Raw genomic sequence first — 18,253 nt, 5'->3', positions numbered from 1 at the left:
TCGCGGTTGTTCCAAACCTCTTCTACAGCTAGCTTCGCTCCGCTGAAACCCGGCAGAGCGTAATAGTAGTAATCCCGCACAATTACATGCAATTCATAATCTCCGATGAGCGTTCGCCTCTGAGATCCCATTTTGTCTTCACAGCAACCTTGATCCATTGCAAGGGCTGATAAATCCATTTCACAGAGGAGAAAACTCTGCAAGATTCCCTAGACTGAATCAGGACGTCCTGAGGGCCCTTAGACCCTGGGACACAGAAGAACTGGACTCCAGGAGCCACAGAGTGACTGACTGTGGTGGAGGACACTGCAGAGCTTGAAACAACCCTCAGTACTCCACGCTGAGAGAGAGGGAGGTGGTTTTCTGGGGTTTTCGCCCAATATCTACAAAATTTTAAAAATTGGAAAAAGTGGGAAAGCATAAAGCAGAGAAAAAAAACCAATCACATACACTGGCAAGCACTGCTGACATCTGGGCACTTCTCTGAAGAGCAGGAGAATCTTTGGCGTTGAGAGCACATCGCCTGGAGCCTCAGGGGCCCCTGAAGAATGGCCCCCGGAAGACAACACAAATAGAGGTACAGTGCTAGGGTGCCAAGGCCGGTGTCTGAGACAGTTTCTACCCCTCCAGATCCTGTTACCTTGCCATCATGGTGCTCCAGGAGGCTGGCCTTCCTGGGCTGCAGCTGTGGGCTCTCTTGGCTACTGATTGGGTTCGGCCATTGCAGATTGGCTGGCAGAAAGAGAATGAGGTCCCCAGCTCTCTCCCTGCCAGGTTGCTGTGGCTTGATTGCCATCCACCACTGAAAGCCACGGCTCCTGTCAGGCAGCCGTCCCCTTGGGTTACACTCTGGAACTGCTCCTTCCCTTTGCCCCTTCAGATCTCAGGGTGCTCGTGACTCCTGGCTGTTGTTAGCCCTGGGTGCACCATCATCTTGTGTTGACCACACCTCTCTAACTAGTTTCTTCATTACACTCTCCTTACCCCATTACACTTCATTACCCCATGTTGTGGGTTGGATTTTGTCCCCCATAAAAAGATATGTGGAAGTCCTAACCCCCAGCACCTCAGAAATGTCACCTTATTTGGAAAGGGAGCCAATGCAGGTGTAACTAGTTAACGTGAGGTCATCATAGAGGTGGGTGGAGCCCTAATTCACTGTGACTGGTGTCCTTATAAGAAGAGAGCCATGTGAAGCCAGAGACTCACAGGGAGAATGCCACGTGATGACCCAGGCAGAGCTTGGAGTGAGGCATCTGCAAGCCAAGGAAGGCCAGGCATTGCCAGCACCCACCAGAAGCCAGGAAGAGGCAAGGAAGCATTCTCTCCTGCAGGTCCCAGGGAGAGCGTGGCGCCGCCCACCCCTTGGTCTTGGACTTCTAGCCTCCAGAACTGTGAGACAACCCATTTCTGTTGTTGTAAGCTGCCCAGTTTCTGGCCATTTCTTACAGCAGTGCTAGCAGACTAACACACCCCATTTGAGTTTGTATCAGTTTCCAGCCGGATCTTGACTAACACAGCCAATATCCTGAAGAAACTTGTGAGACTTCCTTGGGAAAAGTCGAGAACCAGAGGAAAGGGGGCCAATCACTCAAGGACACACAGCATCCTCCTAAGTGTTACTGAGCCCAAAGAAACTGCTGGCTCTGTATGTCCTCAGACGATGAAGCAGCTCCTAATCGAAAGGCCCTTCTTGCTCTGAAATTGCTAGTGGGAATTTTAGACACCAGAATCCCTCCAGGTTGAACTATTATCTCCAGAATGCTCCACGCAGGTCTGACTACACATCAGCTGAGTACGTGGCTGCGAGGCTGGGCTCACAGGAGGACAGTTTCGCTGTGGATGGAGGGTCAGAAACACTGAGCCTGGTGCCCTGAAGGGGGAGGGTCCAGTCGGCATGGTGGGTAGGGTCTAGTGCAGGAGGATGGGCCCAGGTCAGTGGCCCAGCATCAACCAGGAACGTGCATGCGGTCTGCTCAGCCAGGAAAGACCCCGCCAGCTGCCAGCCCTGCCTCCCTCACCCTTCCTGGATGCAGGTGGTCTTCTCCGACTTGAGACCCCTCATCAGAGTGAATTGATAGCTTGGTAGAGACACACCATGAGCCAAAGTGGGCCACGGGCCACCCTGGTTGTCCAAGGCCTCTCACACTTATTACCGCTCCTTCTCCCATGGCTGGCCTTTTGAATCCTTAAGAAGGCAAATGCTAACGTCAGTTATGACTTTGGGGGTTACAAGTGGCAGAAACTCAACTCAAACATTTATTCACCTAAGTAACTAGAAAGTCCTATTTCAGGCATAGTTAGATCCCGGCGTCCAAATGGTGCCACCAGGATTAAGTCTTTTTTTTTTTTCTTTTTACCATCTCTCAGCAACTTATTCCACTGGGTGAGCTTCACTCTCAGAAGACTCGCCGCCTCATCGTGACGAGATGGACGCTGACAGCTCCAGGCTCACGTCCTATCTGCTCAGAAGTCAAGTAGAAAGAGATTCCTCTTTCCAAGTAGTCCACACTAAAGTACTGACACCCAATGGACCACGTGGCCATCTTAAAACCACCGCTGTGGGTCTGATTACCGGGCCTGGGCCATGTGCCCATTCTAGGTCAGGAGACGTGGGGCAGCTCTGTCTGATGGACAGAGCGGGGAAGGGGTGGTTTCCCAAGAGAAAGCTAAGAGGCTCTTACATGAAAAAAAGGAGAACACATTTTGCAGGCAAAACAGCCCCTCTTGCAAGTACTTATCCCTGGAGAAGACATACACAAGGGAAGTGACCTACACAGAGCTTTTGCAATCTACTTGTTCCCTTACTAGGTACTTTCACACATCACCTTAGGCAATGCTCCCAGCAAGCCTCCAAGATAGATATTAGTAGTTCCATTTCTACTGGTGAGGAAAACAGAGGCTCAGAAAGCTGGGGGTGTGGAGGTGGGGGGTGGTAATTTAACCAAAGTTGTGCAGCTGGGCGATGGCAGAGATGGGACTTGTGGGTGGAGATGGCTGGAGTACTTGCAGAGGAAGATGATCAATAAAATAGTCCTTTCCGTGTTAGAACTGGGTGCGGTTTCCAAATGTACGGCAGTTCAGTCCCCTTCCTAGTGTGCCCCAGTCAACAGTGGTATTCGGGGAACTCTGGGTTGCAAGATTAAGTCAAGGAGCTTCCGTTACGACGGCTGAGGTATGGTGGGGAAGTTTGGTCTGGACTAGATAGTGCCTGGTTGGTTAAAAGAGGAATGTCCAGGTATATAAAGCATAGAGGAATCTGGAAGGTTTAGCAGACACTTGGCTCCCCATGACACATCCCCTCCCCGTCCCCAGTGTCTGTTGCAGCTATGGTGGCAGGTCCCCGTGCGTGCGCATGCCGATACTGTTCCGCCTCCCCTCTCCACTTGGCTGTCTCGGGGCTTTCTCTGGGGCACGAGAGTTCCTTCATGCTCCACCTGCACTTGCAGGTACAGCCAGAATTGCAGAAGTTAATGTCCCTGGAGGGCAACGTTCAACCAACAGGGGACAGGAGTTGTCGGGCAGTGACCCAACCTCTTGCCCTTTGGAGGGGCTAATCTGAACACGTTCTATCTGGTTCCTCACAGGGTCTGCAACAGGGTTGAGCCCAGGTGCTCCCAGGGCACCCAGCTCAATAAAGCAGACTCTTGGCCTTTTCTCCTGTCCTGTCTTTCTCTCCCCACTCCCTGCTTCCTGGGGTCACCTTCCCCATGACTACCTCCTCCCCGTCCTTGTTGCAGGCTCTGTCTTCAGGGAAACCCCAGCTAAGACTCAAGACTTTTTGGAAGGTGGCATCATTTGAGGTAGACCAGCATCTTAGGGGTCAATAGTTTGCAAGAAACTGAAATTTACTCAAATTTGTTCCTGTAAAACAGGAATTTATTCTCTCTCTCTCTCTCTCTCTCTCTGCATGGTGTCTTGTCTGATTCTTTTTGTGCATCTGTCCCATTTTTCTCTTCTCTTTGTAGACTCTCTTCCCGTTTACTTAGGATTTCTGCCCCCACATTTCTGCTTGCATGAGTCCTTGATCTGCTGAGATGTTAAATCTGACCCTAAATTTACAGAATCTCAGAGCTTGATTCTCCAGAGCAAGCTGACTCTGTCTCTTGAACACCCCCCACCCCATTACAAGTTTCTGGGAAAGAAAAACTGGGCCAGCTTGAGTTGTGTCCACCCCTTATTCCATCACCTTCCAGTCCATGTGGGTGAGCCTGACTCTTCAAGAAAGGGGTGAGGGAGAGGAGGTAATAGTCAAGGGAGTGGGACAGAGCCAGGCTTCGGAAAGACTACAGCGGACCACGAGTGCGAGAGCCCTCAGGAGGGCTGCAGCTGAGTTGGGAGACGTGTCGGGAGGCTGTTGAGATAATCCAGGTGATGGACAGAGAGGGTCAGGTGGAAGGAATGAAGTGATGCAGGAACGTGTAACTGCCAAGATTCGGCAGTTGATTCCGAGTGAGGGATAAGGGAGAAATAGAGGTCAAAGGTGACTGGAGGGTTTTACTGGGAATACGAGAGATCAACCATAGAGGAGAAGATGCTGACATTTGTGAAATACTGAGTTTGAATTAGGATAGCACGTTCACCTGACTCAAATCAATCAATCTACATCCTAGGGTGGTAGATATTTGGGTCATTCTTTTGTTCTGCATAGAGATATATAGTTGTTTATATACGATTAAATTCTGACGAAATTGAATTGAATTTCACACCCAAATTTACCTAGTCCTTTAAGGCTTTGTGGAAGTGAAGCGAAATATGACAGTAGATGGCAATGATGACGGAAAGGTCACTGAGTCAAATAGAAGATCACTTCCAACTTAGATATAACCATTCACAAAAGGAGGACAGGTTGATGACTCTAGACTCAAATAAATGGCTTTAAATTAAAACTTGCAAAATTAAAAGCACAGAGCAGAACAAATTTAAAGGATTTAAAGTTCAAAAATAAAATTAATCAATATACTATTTAGGCATAAACACATATGTGATGAAACTCTAAAGAAAAGAGAAGGATTAGGAGAAATCGGGAGAATGGTGACGTCTGTGATGGGTAGGGGTGGGCATGTGACCGAGGGGAGGCCCTGGGCCTTCAGGTGTACGGGTCAAGTGGGTACTTCTTAAGCTGAGTGGTGAGTACAAAAGGGATAGTTTTATTAGTCTTCTTTAAACTGTTTGCATACATGATTTACACTTCCATTTTTATGTTTTATGATTTTTACAAGTTAAAAAAACAAGTCTTGCCTACAGCGTATACATAACTGGCTGTTGGGTTCATGCTCATGGGAGAGTGTCAGCTGCATCTCCCTGGACAGAGAGAGCCACTGGGAAGACCTTAGGACCTTGGAATCTGGACGGGGTTGAGGAGAGAGCTCCAGGCTGAAGCCTCTCATTCTTCTCTAAACACAAAGGCTTGCAGGACGGCAGTCAGACAGAACTGCCAGAGTTCCACCTCCACAGCTCACTGGCTGCGTGATGTGGGGCACATTATGTGGCTTTTGTAAGCATAAGTATCCTCAGTAAAACACAGGTGAAGCTATTGCTTATTTCATAGCATCGTTTTGGGGATAAATGAAGTGCTTTGAGGATCTGAAGGTAAAGGGGTATGCAGATGACAAGAGTTCGGCCCCCAGGCCTTCAGCATCAGAGTACCATTCTTTCAGCAACCTGCATGTGGGAAGCTACCCCTGAACCACACAAATCTAACAGGGGTCATGTAAGTAAGGATGAGAAAGAGAGCTCTAAGCAAGTGGACCAATGATGGGGACAGCCAGCCTTCAACACCCCAGTGACTGCCACTCCCTGGCTCTGGGATCTTGTTAAGTCCTGTTCTGGGGCAACGAATCACAGTGGATTAGTGAGAAGAAAAGACCTGAAGAAAAGTAGGAAGTAATGAGCCAAAACAAAACAATGATGCTAACTTGAACATGTCCCAAGAATAACTTTTATTATTTATTCATTTTACTTTAAATAGCACTGACTGAGAACCTACCAGTCCAGATGCTACGGATGTTGCAAAGACAGATAAGGCTCAGACTATGGTCTCAAAGATGTCCCAGGGAGCGTGACTGTCTATATGGACCAAAATGCCTGCATAAGTGTGTCCATTAGTTTTATTATTCTCCATCCAACTTTCCTATTTCTTTATTGCTTTTCATAATTATGAAATCGATACATGTTCATTATGTAAAAGTCTTGTACAGAAACCTGTAATATTGACAGTGAAGTCCCAGACCCCTGCTACAATTCTGTCCCTTAGGTGTACAATTAAGGGGGAAAAAGTGCTGCTGAGTCAATTGGTATATGGCTTTCCAGTCTTTTCTTTTTTTTTTTTAAAGATTTTATTTTTTCCTTTTTCTCCCCAAAGCCCCCCGGTACATAGTTGTATATTCTTCGTTGTGGGTCCTTCTAGTTGTAGCATGTGGGACACTGCCTCAGCGTGGTTTGATGAGCAGTGCCATGTCCGCACCCAGGATTCGAACCAACGAAACACTGGGCCACTTGCAGCGGAGTGCACGAACTTAACCACTCGGCCACGGGGCCAGCCCCCAGTCTTTTCTTTTTTTAAGCATCATACTACACCATACTGTTCTATAACTTGTTTCTCCTCTTACGAGTCTGTCTCGGGCATCTTCACCATGTGCATACATATAAGTCCACTTCTTTCTCTTGTCATAGTTGACATGCCGAAAATCCCTTTATTTTTATTTATTTTTTTTTCTTTAAAATTTCTGGATTTGGAGTCTCACTTTAAGAGACTTTCCCTATTTTTTTTTATTAAGGTTATGAAAGTTAACATCCTTGTGAAATTACAGTTGTACATCATTATTAGTCATGTTGTAGGTACACCACTTCACCCCTAGTGCCCTCCCCCCACCCCCCTTTCCCCTGGCAACCACTGATCAGTTCTCTTTGTCCATATGTTAACTACCACCTATGAGTAGAGTCATACAGAGTTCGTCTTTCTCTGTCTGGCTTATTTCACTCAACATAATATCCTCAAGGTCTATCCATGTTGTTGTGAATGGGACGACTTTGTCCTTTTTTATGGCTGAGTAGTATTCCATTGTATATGTATACCACATCTTCTTTATACAATCATCAGTTGCTGGGCACTTAAGTTGGTTCCATGACTTGGCTATTGTGAATAATGCTGCGATGAACATAGGGGTGCATGGAGCTTCTGAAATTGCTGATTTCAGGTTCTTAGGATAGATACCCAGTAGTGGGATGGCTGGGTCATAAGGTATTTCTATTCTTAACTTTTTGAGGAATCTCCATACTGTTTTCCATAGTGGGTGCACCAGTTTGCATTCCCACCAACAGTGTATGAGGGTTCCCTTTTCTCCACAGCCTCTCCAACATTTGTCACTCTTGGTTTTGGATATTTTTGCCATTCTAACAGGTGTAAGGTGATATCTTAGTGTAGTTTTGATTTGCATTTCCCTGATGATTAGTGATGATGAGCATCTTTTCATGTGTCTATTGGCCATCCGTATATCTTCTATGGAGAAATGTCTGTTCATGTCCCCTGCCCATTTTGTAATTGGGTTGTTTGATTTTTTGTTGTTGAGTTGTGTGAGTTCTTTGTATGTTATGGAGATTAACCCTTTGTTGGATAAATAACTTGTGAATATTTTTTCCCAATTAGTGGGCTGTTTTTTTGTTTCAATCCTGTTTTCCCTTGCCTTGAAGAAGCTCTTTAGTCTGATGAAGTCCCATTTGTTTATTCTTTCTATTGTTTCCCTCATGTGAGGGGTTATGGTGTCTGAAAAGATTCTTTTGAAGCTGATGTCAAAGAGTGTACTGCCGATATTCTCTTCTAGAAGACTTATTGTTTCAGGCCTAATCTCTAGGTCTTTGATCCATTTTGAGTTTATTTTAGTAAATGGTGAAAAAGAATGGTTGATTTTCATTCTTTTACATGTGGCTGTCCATTTTTCCCAGCACCATTTGTTGAAGAGATTTTCTTTCCTCCATTGTAGGCCCTCAGCTCCTTTGTCAAAGATTAGCTGTCCATAGATGTGTGGTTTTATTTCTGGGCTTTCAATTCTGTTCCATTGATCTGTGCATCTGTTTTTGTACCAGTACCATGCTGTTTTGATTACTGTAGCTTTGTAGTATGTTTTGAAGTCAGGGATTGTGATGCCTCCAGCTTTGTTCTTCTTTCTCAGGATTGCTTTAGCAATTCAGGGTCTTTTTGTTGCCCCATATGAATTTTAGGATTCTTTGTTCAATTTCTGTAAAGAATGACATTGGAATTCTAATTGGGATAGCATTGAATCTGTAGATTGCTTTAGGTAGTATGGACATTCTAACTATGTTTATTCTTCCAATCCATGTGCATGGAATGTGTTTCCACCTCTTTATGTCATTGTTGATTTCTTTCAAGAAGGTCTTGTAGTTTTCGTTGTATAGATCTTTCACTTCCTTGGTTAAATTTATCCCAAGGTATTTTATTCTTTTTGTTGCAGTCGTGAATGGGGTTGAGTTCTTGAGATCTTTTTCTGTTAGTTCATTGTTAGCATATAGAAATGCTACTGATTTATGTATGTTGATTTTATACCCTGCAATTTTGCTGTAGTTGTTGAGTGTTTCTAATAGTTTTTCTATGGATTCTTTGGGGTTTTCTATATATAAGATCATGTCGTCTGCAAACAGCAAGAGTTTTACTTCTTCGTTGCCTATTTGGATTCCTTTTATTTCTTTTTCCTGCCAAATTGCTCTGGCCAAAACCTCCAGTACTATGTTGAATAAGAGTGGTGAAAGTGGGCACCCTTGTCTTGTTCCTGTTCTGAGAGGGATGGGTTTCAGTTTTTGTCCGTTGAGTATGATGTTGGCTGTGGGTTTGTCATATATGACCTTTATTATTTTCAGGTACTTTCCTTCTATACCTATTTTATTGAGGGTTTTTATTGTAAATGGATGTTGGATCTTGTCAAATGCTTTCTCTGCATCTATTGAGATGATCATGTGGTTTTTGTTTCTCATTTTGTTAATGTAGTGAATCACGTTGATTGACTTGTGGATGTTGAGCCATCCCTGTGTCCCTGGTATAAATCCCACTTGATCATGGTGTATAATCTTTTTGATATATTACTGTATTCGGTTTGCCAAAATTTTGTTGAGGATTTTTGCATCTATGTTCATCAGTGATATTGGCCTGTAGTTTTCCTTCTTTGTATTGTCCTTGTCAGGTTTGGGGATCAGGGTGATGTTGGCTTCATAGAATGTATTAGGGAGTGCTCCATCTTCCTCTATTTTCTGGAAGAGTTTGAGAAGGATAGGTATTAAATCTTCTTTGAATGTTTGGTAGAATTCTCCAGAGAAGCCGTCTGGTCCTGGACTCTTATTTTTGGGGAGGTTTTTGATTACTTTTTCTATTTCTTTACTTGTGATTGGTCTATTCAGATTCTCTATTTCTTCCTGATTCAGTTTGGGTAGGTTGTATGAGTCTAGGAATTTATCCATTTCTTCTAGGTTGTTCAATTTGTTGGCATATAGTTTTTCATAGTATTCTCTTATGATCCTTTGTATTTCTTTGGTATCTGTTGTGATTTCTCCTCTCTCGTTTCTAATTTTATTTATTTGAGACTTCTCTCTTTTTTTTTTAGTGAGTCTGGCTAAGGATTTGTCGATTTTTAAAATTTTTTAGAAGAACCAACTCTTTGTTTCATCGATCCTTTCTACTGTCTTTTTTGATTCAATATCATTTATTTATGCTCTAACTTTATTATTTCCCTCCTTCTACTGACTTTGGGCTTTGTTTGTTCTTCTTTTTCTAATTCCATTAGGGGTCGTTTGAGGTTGTTTATGTAAGATTTTTCTTGCTTATTGAGGTGAGCCTGTATTGCAATGAATTTCCCTCTTAGGACTGCCTTTGCTGCGTCCCAAATAATTTGGTAAGGTGTGTTTTCATTTTCATTTGTCTCCAGATGATGTTTGATTTCTTCTTTAATTTCTTCAATAATCCATTGTTTGTTCAGTAGCATGTTGTTTACTCTCCACATTTTTGGCCCTTTCCCAGCTTTATTCTTGTAGTTGATTTCTAGTTTCATAGCATTATGATCAGAAAAGATGCTTGATATTATTTCAACCCTCTTGAACTTATTGATGCTTGCTGTGTTTCCCAAGATAGGGTCTATCCTTGAGAATGTTCCATGCATGCTTGAGAAGAATGTGTAACCTGCTGTTTTTAGATGAAGTGTCCTATATATATCTATTAGGTCCATCTGATCTAATTTTTCATTTAATTCTATAATTTCCTCATTGATTTTCTGTCTGGATGATCTGTCCATTGGTGTTAATGGGGTGTTGAGGTCCCCTACTATTATTGTATTGCTGTTGATGTCTCCTTTTAGTTTTGTTAATAGTTTCTTTACGAATTTTGGTGCTCCTGTGTTAGGTGCGTATATATTTATAAGTGTTATGTCATCTTGGTGGAGCGTCCCTTTTATCATTATATACTGCCCCTCTTTGTCTTTCTTTATCTGTTTTGCTTTGAAGTCTACTTTGTCTGATATAAGTATGGCAACACCTGCTTTCTTTTGTTCATTATTAGCTTGGAGTATTGTCTTCCATCCCTTCACTTTGAGTCTGTGTTTGTCTTTGGGGCTGAGGTGTGTTTCCTGGAGGCAGCATATTGTTGGATCTTGTTGTTTGATCCATCCTGCCACTCTGTGCCTTTTGATTGGAGAGTTCAATCCATTCACATTTAGAGTGATTATTGAAACGTGGGGCCTACTGTTGCAATTTTATCACTTGTTTTCTGGTTTTTTTGCATTTTGTCCTGATGGAGAGCTGTTACTTTGTGTTATTGTCCTTCTGCTTATCTCCTTTGTTCTGGATTTTGTAACCCCTTTCCTTTTTTTGATTTTTTCAGGAATGAGGTTCTTCCTGAGCATTTCTTGAAGAGGAGGTTTTGTGGTGATGAACTCCCTTAACTTTTGTTTATCTGGGAAAGTTTTTATTTCTCCATCATATTTGAAGGATATTTTCACTTGGTAGAGTATTCTTGGCTGCAGGTTTTTGTCCTTCAGAGTTTTGAATATTTCATTCCAATCTCTTCTAGCCTGTAAGGTCTCTCCTGAGAAATCTGCTGATAGCCTTATGGGGTTTCCTTTGTAAGTTATTTTCTTCTGCCTGGCTGCCCTTAGTATTTTCTCTTTGTCATTGACTTTTGCTAGTTTCACTACTATATGCCTTTGGGTTGGTCGTCTTGCATTAATAAAGTTTGGAGATCTATTGGCTTATGTGACATGAGGTTCCATCTCTCTTCCCAAGTTTGGAAAGTTCTCAGCTATTATTTCTTTGAACAGGCCTTCTGCCCCCTTCTCCTTCTCTTCTCCCTCTGGTATACCTATAATCCTTATGTTGCATCTCCTAATTGAGTCGGATAATTCTTGGAGAGTTTCTTCATTTCTTTTTAGTCTTAGTTCTCTCTCCTCCTCTGTCTGCAGCATTTCTATATTCCTATCCTCCAAATTGCTAATTCTGTCCTCCATATTATTGACCCTACTGTTCAGAGAGTCCAGATTTTTCTTAATCTCCTCCATTGTGTTCTTCATCTCCAGTATTTCTAATTGGTTCTTCTTTATAGTGTCAAGTTCTTTTGTGACATAGCTCCTGAACTCATTGAGTTGTCTATCTGAATTCTCTTTTAACTCAAGTTTTTTAATAATGGCAGTTTTGAAATCATCGTCATTTAGGTTATAGATTTCATTGTCTTTGGGGTTGTTTTCTGGGTGCTTATCATTTTCCTTCTGTTCTGGAGATTTAATATATTTTTTCATACTGCTTGATGGCATGGATTTGTGCCTCCACATAGAGATAGAGTTTAGTCACTGCTTCCACTTGTTATGACTGCTGTGGGAGGGGGGGTGGGGGTGGCAGCTGTTTAGACTGCACCAACCAGGAACCCTGTCAGCTGTTACTGACTGGACCTGGACCCCTCCTCATAGTCCCAGTTGTCCTGTGGGGTCCCTCGTCGGTTGTGGGGGCCTTCGCAAGGGGGCCTCAGGCTGCTGATGCCTACTGTTGCAGCCCACTTAGATGCGCTCCCTCCTTGTGGTCTGCAGCGGTGTTGTGGGCTTTCCCAGCAGCCAGGAGCAGGATCACCTATAATCGCCACTTTGTCCCTAACAGAGCCCACAAGATCACACTTGTCCACTATAGGTCCCAGCAGAGCTATGGGTATCTTCTGCAGTCTGTCGTTAGCTCACCTAGCTGTGCTACTTTTGCCCCAGGGCCTTCCTGCCTTGCGATTGCCAGTCAGGACCTCTCCACTAGTGCTGTGCAGAGGCTTTCGCTGAGGCTGCTGTAAGAACCTGGAGTTCCCCCCTGGGCTACGTAGCCATTTCACCGGAGGTCCACTCTGCCCCACTCCACTCTCACAGGATCTCTGGGAGCCCCTTGCCTCATCTGGGACATGGCCAGAGTCCGTGGGCCTGGCGGTGGCTTGTAAGCTGCTGCCTTGTGGGGAATTCTGCTCTAGGGAGCTTCCTGGTGTTCCAAATGCAGGGCGGGGCCTCCCTGCCAATGGCAAGCAGAGGCTTTCCCTGCCAGGGGGGTGCAGGACCCTGGAGCCTCCCCCCTAGCCACAGAGCTGAGCGCTGGAGCTCCAACCGTGTCCCCAAGCACATCCACGGGAAGTCCGGGTGCCCCCTGCACCGACCCATGTGCCAGAGACCGTGGGCCCAGCAGCAGCTTGCGGTCTGGTGCCATGCCAGGGAATCCGCCCACCAGGAGCTTCCCTTTGTTCTGGATTCTGGGCGGGGCCTCCCTGCTAATGGCGAGCGGAGGCCTTCCCTGCTGGTGGGTGCGGGACCCTGGGGATTCCCCCTGGGCTTAGGTGTAATCGCGGGGGGCTTGAGTAGGGCTGTTGTCACCTGTTTCCACCGTCGCTCCGCTGGTGAGTGCACACTCCCGCCCTTGGTGTGTGGCGATGCTATGGGGGAGTCCGCTGGAAGAGAGCTTCCTGCAGGAACTAGGCTGTCCGGGGGTTGGGGGTCGGGGATCGGAGAGTTTTCACCTATTTCCACCTCCTCCCGGGGGGAAGTCTGGCCTCCTTCCAACGTATAGTAGTACGAGACTCTTAGGCATCTTGAGATGCTCTTAGGTTGGCTCCCGCCTGGCCAGCTGTGAAGCTCCACTGCTCCCAAAGGTGGCTTTTTTCCTCTCTGGCCGGAGTTACTGCCTCTTCTGCTTTCGTCAGGACTGTCCCTTGTTGTGGGGGTTCTTTTTATCCAGTTTTCAGTTTTCAATCCAGGGTGATTCTTCCTAAAATTGTTGTAACCTGGTTGTGTTTGTGTGAGAAGGTGAGTTCAACGTCTGCTCACAGCGCCATCTTGACGAGAACTCCCCAAAAATCCCTTTAAATAACAGTTTATAAAGGTAACACACCAAAACATGGGGGAAAAATTAACACAGCAGAAGGTTATAACGTGAAAAGTAAAATTCTTCATCTACTCTCTCAACTCACAATCTCAGTCCCTAAAGGAATCTACATTTCTTGGTAAACTGTTTGGTTAAAGTGTAAGATACACATAGGGAAAAAGGGCACAGATCTTAAAGGGACAGGTCAATGCATTTTCACAAAGGGAAGACACCTGGTAAGTGGCATCCAGGACCAAAAGCAGAACATCACCAGCACCCCTAAAATGTCCACTAACATTTCACCTGTTTCCCTCCATTTACTTTTAAATAATAAAACTGATAGTAAACATTTCAAAGTAAAGCAGATAGAGTATACAAAGTCAGGGTGTGGCTACTCCGAGTATAACAGACAGCTGCAGCCCTGCCCCATCCCTTCCTTTCTCCCAGCTTCCGCGTCCCAGAGGCACCCACCCTCACCTCTCAGAAGCTTCCTTAGTCTTTCGATTTTTACCTCTGTGTAGACCCGGCCTAGATCAGCATTTCACACCACATGGGATATGCCAAATCTCATTAATAGGATGATGTCTATTTAAAAATCAGAGGGAATCTGATTGCTGTAGTCAAGACAGTGTTGTATTGGTGAGGGGGAAAAACAGAATAGAGAGCCCAGAAATAGACCTACACAAAATGGCCAATTAATTTTTGAGAAAGGTGCAAAAGCAGTTCAATGGAGAAAGGATTGTCTTTTCAACAAACAGAGCTGAAATATTTGAACTCCATATGCAAAAAAAATGAACTTCAATCAAAACCTCACACTTTATACAGAGTTAACTCAAAATGGATTATATACCTAAATGTAAAATGTAAAACTATAAACCGGTTAGTTAGAAGAAAATTTAGGGGAACTAGGATTAGGCAAAAAGTTTTTAGATATGACCAAAAGCAAGAATCATAGTAGGAAAAAAAAAAGATAAATTGGATTTCATTAAAATTAAAAACATTTGCTCCATGAATGACACTTTTAAGAGAATGAAAAGACAAGCTACAGGCTGGACTGAAATATCTGCAAATCGCACATCCCACTAAGGATTTGCATCCAGAATATGTGAAAATTCCTCAAAACTCAATAGTAAGGGAGCAAATAACTAAAAACTGGACAAAAGACTTGAACAGATACTGAGTCAAAGGGTACATATGGATAGCAAATAAACACATGAAAAGTTGTTCATCATCAGCCATTGTAGAAACTCAAATTAAAACCACTGTGAAATACCACTATATACCTATTAGAATGATTAAATTAAAAATACGGACAATACTAAGTGCTGACAAGGACATAGAGCAACTGGAATTCTCATACGTTGCAGGTGGGAATACAAAATCATACAGCCACTCTGCAAAACAGTTTGGCAGTTTCATAAAAAGCCACACCTGAGTATTTACCCCAGAGGATAAAACTGATATTCACACAAGAGCTCATGCATGAAAGATTATAGCAGCTCTACTTAAAATTGCCAAAACATGGCAACAATCCAAACTTCTTCAACAGGTGACTGATTAAACAAACTGGAGCTCATCTATACAATGAAATATTATTCAGCAATAAAAAAGAACTAACTATTGCGCAGGCCCTGTGGCCTAGTGGTTAAGTTCGGCATGCTCTGCTTTGGCAGCCTGGGTTCAGTTCCTGGGCGCGACCTACACCACTCGTCAGCGGCCATGCTGTGGTGGTGACCCACACGCAAAATAGAGAAAGACCGGCACAGATGTTTGCTCAGGGCGAGTCTTCCTCAAGCAAAAAAAAAAAAGAGGAAGATTGGTAACAGATGTCAGCTCAGAGTGAATCTTCCTCAGGAAAAAAAAAAAGAATTAACTTTGATGCACACAGTAGCTTGAATGAACGAATTACATGCAGTAGAATGAATGAATTGAATGAATTATAAAGCTAGTCTCAAAATGTTACATATTATATGAATCTTTTTAAATGACATTTTCCAAAAGACAAAACTATGGAGAAGAGATCAGTGATTGCCAGGAGTTGGGGAGCAATTGCGGGGAGAGAAGGAAGACTGAAGGGTTAACACAAAGGAGACTTTGGGGGCGACTGGAATTGCTCTGCATCCTAATTGTGGTGGTGATTACATGAATCTATAGATGGCTAAAATTCATAGAACGATATGCACACGTAACACCCATAAAAGTTAATTTTACTGTGATAATTCTTAAATTTAAAAAAGTGAACCCAAAGTTCAAGTTAACGAATAAGTATTGCAAGCAACCATCAATATGACCCAATTCTCACATGACTTTACCACTATATTTCATTAAGTCTAAGGTGCCATTGATTTTTTTCATATTCTCTTAAGGAAAAAAATATATCGCTGTCAAACTATGACACAATGCTAAGATGCCATCAATTGTGGGACACACCCCAATTTCTGAGATGCTAAATTGTGAAAACATGCATGGCTAGACTCATTGAAATACTGTGTTTCCTGTTGTGAAGACTTTTGCTCAGTCATCCATGGAGAAACACAGTATTTAGGATTTTCCTGTTTGACTCTAGACCGCTGCTTCTACTGTTCGTGATAAAGAAGGCCATGTTGAACAAAGTCTCATTCCGGTTGAAGATGCCCTTGTTTAAAACCCCCCTTCCTTACTTTCCCCAGATGGAGAACAGCAATTTGAGGGTTAGCAAGTCACGTCATTAGGACCATCACTCACCCTTTTCTGATCTCTAACTCCAGCTGCCTCCTCCCTAGACAAAGAAGAGGAAGACCATTAGAACTCCCGTGGGCTGAAATGATGCGAGGGCAAGTAGAGGACGGAGCTCCATTCTGAGGTGGGGGTTCTCTCGAGACACTCAGGAGGCTGGATGGCCTTGTGGCCAAGACCATCTGCTTCAGAGACAGCAAGACGGGGCCCTGACTTGGCCTCTGATGCATGTGCAATCTTGGGCCAGTTACCGGCCTCCCCAAATACATGTCCATCTCCTCACCTTCTTTTAATTGCACAGGGTACACAAACTTAATTTGTGAAGAGAGCTACCCCCTTAACAAATCAAGTCTACAATACAGAATTGTTGACTATACAACAATTGTGTAGTTGGATTTGTATACAACTGTAGTTGTATAGTATACAACAAGTGTACCATACAATGCTGCACAGCAGGTCTTCAGAGATGATTCCTCTTGCTTAACTGAGACTCTACGCCCGGTGATTAGTGACTCCCCGTACCCTCTCCCCCAGCCTCTGGCAACCACCCTTCCACTTTTGATTCTATGCATTCGGCTATTTTAGATGCTTCACATAGGAAAATGACAGTTCTTGCTTCTTGGGTACTGACGCAGGGATTAAACATTGATGACTATAAAGTACAACAAATGAAACTCTTATGACAAGAGTGAAAGAAGGTGCTTGCTTCTACAAAACTCTTTCCAAAAGGTATTCTGGAGATAAACACAGAAGGTTCTAAGTGGGTACGATGGTTAATCTTATATGTCAACTTGGCTGGACCACGGGGTGCCCAGATATTTGGCAAATATTATACTGAGTGTTTCTGTGCAGGTGTATTTGGATGAGATTTACATTTAAAATTGGTGGACTTTGAGTAAAGCAGATTGCCCTCCATAATGTGGTGGGCCTCATCCAATTAGTTGAAGGCCTAAATAGAACAGCAGGCTGACCTCTCCAGAGCAAAAGGGAGTTCTCCAGCAAATGGCCTTCAGACTTCATCTGTGGTATCAGCTCTTCCTGGTTCACCAGCAGACTGCCTTTGGACGCCAAGCCAATTCCTTAAAATAAATCTCTTCATATATATATATGAGTGTGTGTGTGTGTGTGTGTGTGTGTGTATGTATGTGTATATATATATATATGTATGTGTGTATATATATATATATATGTATCTCCTATTGGTTCTGTTTCTCTGGAGAACCCTGACTAATATGGCAGGAAAATACCCTTAAGCCAAAGAAGGGTTCTCTTTCACTTTACCCCTTTAGTGATAATATAAAACAATTTTTCACAAAAGCGTGCTAAAAAGAGAAAGTAAGATCTGTGTGACACATAGTCTGTGCACTCTCCATGCAGTCATTCAGTAAAAGAGAAAGAAGGAAAGGAGAAGAGGGTGCAAATATTGAATCTTAGCACAGGTAAGAGCTTTTCGAGGTCTTCAAGCCCTAATTTCTTACAAACGCAGGGACATCCTATGTGACATCCTGGGCCACTCCTGGGTGAGGCTGTGGTTTGAGCCCTGTAGGATTTATATGTCCTTACTTGATGCCACTAGTTCTTGAGACTATGATCAAGATAATAAATCCCCCTTTTTAAAGCTTTTAGTATTTTCTCCCTTTTCCCACTCTGTCCCGTAGTGGTTGAGCCTCAGTTCCATTCTCCTAGTCTCCCATAAAGTCCTGTAATGGTCGTCTCTCAACTGAATCCCCCTGCATCTGTCACCGAGTGACTACAGCCAAGGCAGATAAGCACGTCCTTTCACAGCTGTGAAATGGGTTGGGTTGACAAGGTGCGTTCCAATGTCCCTTCTAACTTTACAGTCCTTTAGATCTGTGCTATCTGAGGTCCCAACATCTGTTTGACGAGTCCCCGCCCCCAAATGTCTGCAGCCCCAAATCTACTCACTGGTCAGAAATATCTGCTGCCCTCTTGGCTCCCTCAAGGGTCCTCAAGCCGGATCTGGCCAGGCTGTGGGTCAGAACGGAGCTCTGTTTCCTCTCTTCTTTTGGCCTGTCTGACGAATGATCACAGCGTATCATTTAGAGTAAATTGCTGCAGGCATATTACAGTTCTGCAGACAACTGATTTCATGAATCTACCTGTTTACTTAGAACACCAGCATGAATCTAATCCGGAAAACATTTTG

Source organism: Equus caballus, chromosome 11 (genome assembly GCF_041296265.1).
Source record: "Equus caballus isolate H_3958 breed thoroughbred chromosome 11, TB-T2T, whole genome shotgun sequence".
Classification (NCBI taxonomy): Eukaryota; Metazoa; Chordata; class Mammalia; order Perissodactyla; family Equidae; genus Equus; species Equus caballus.
Note: the sequence above shows the minus strand (reverse complement) of the source record.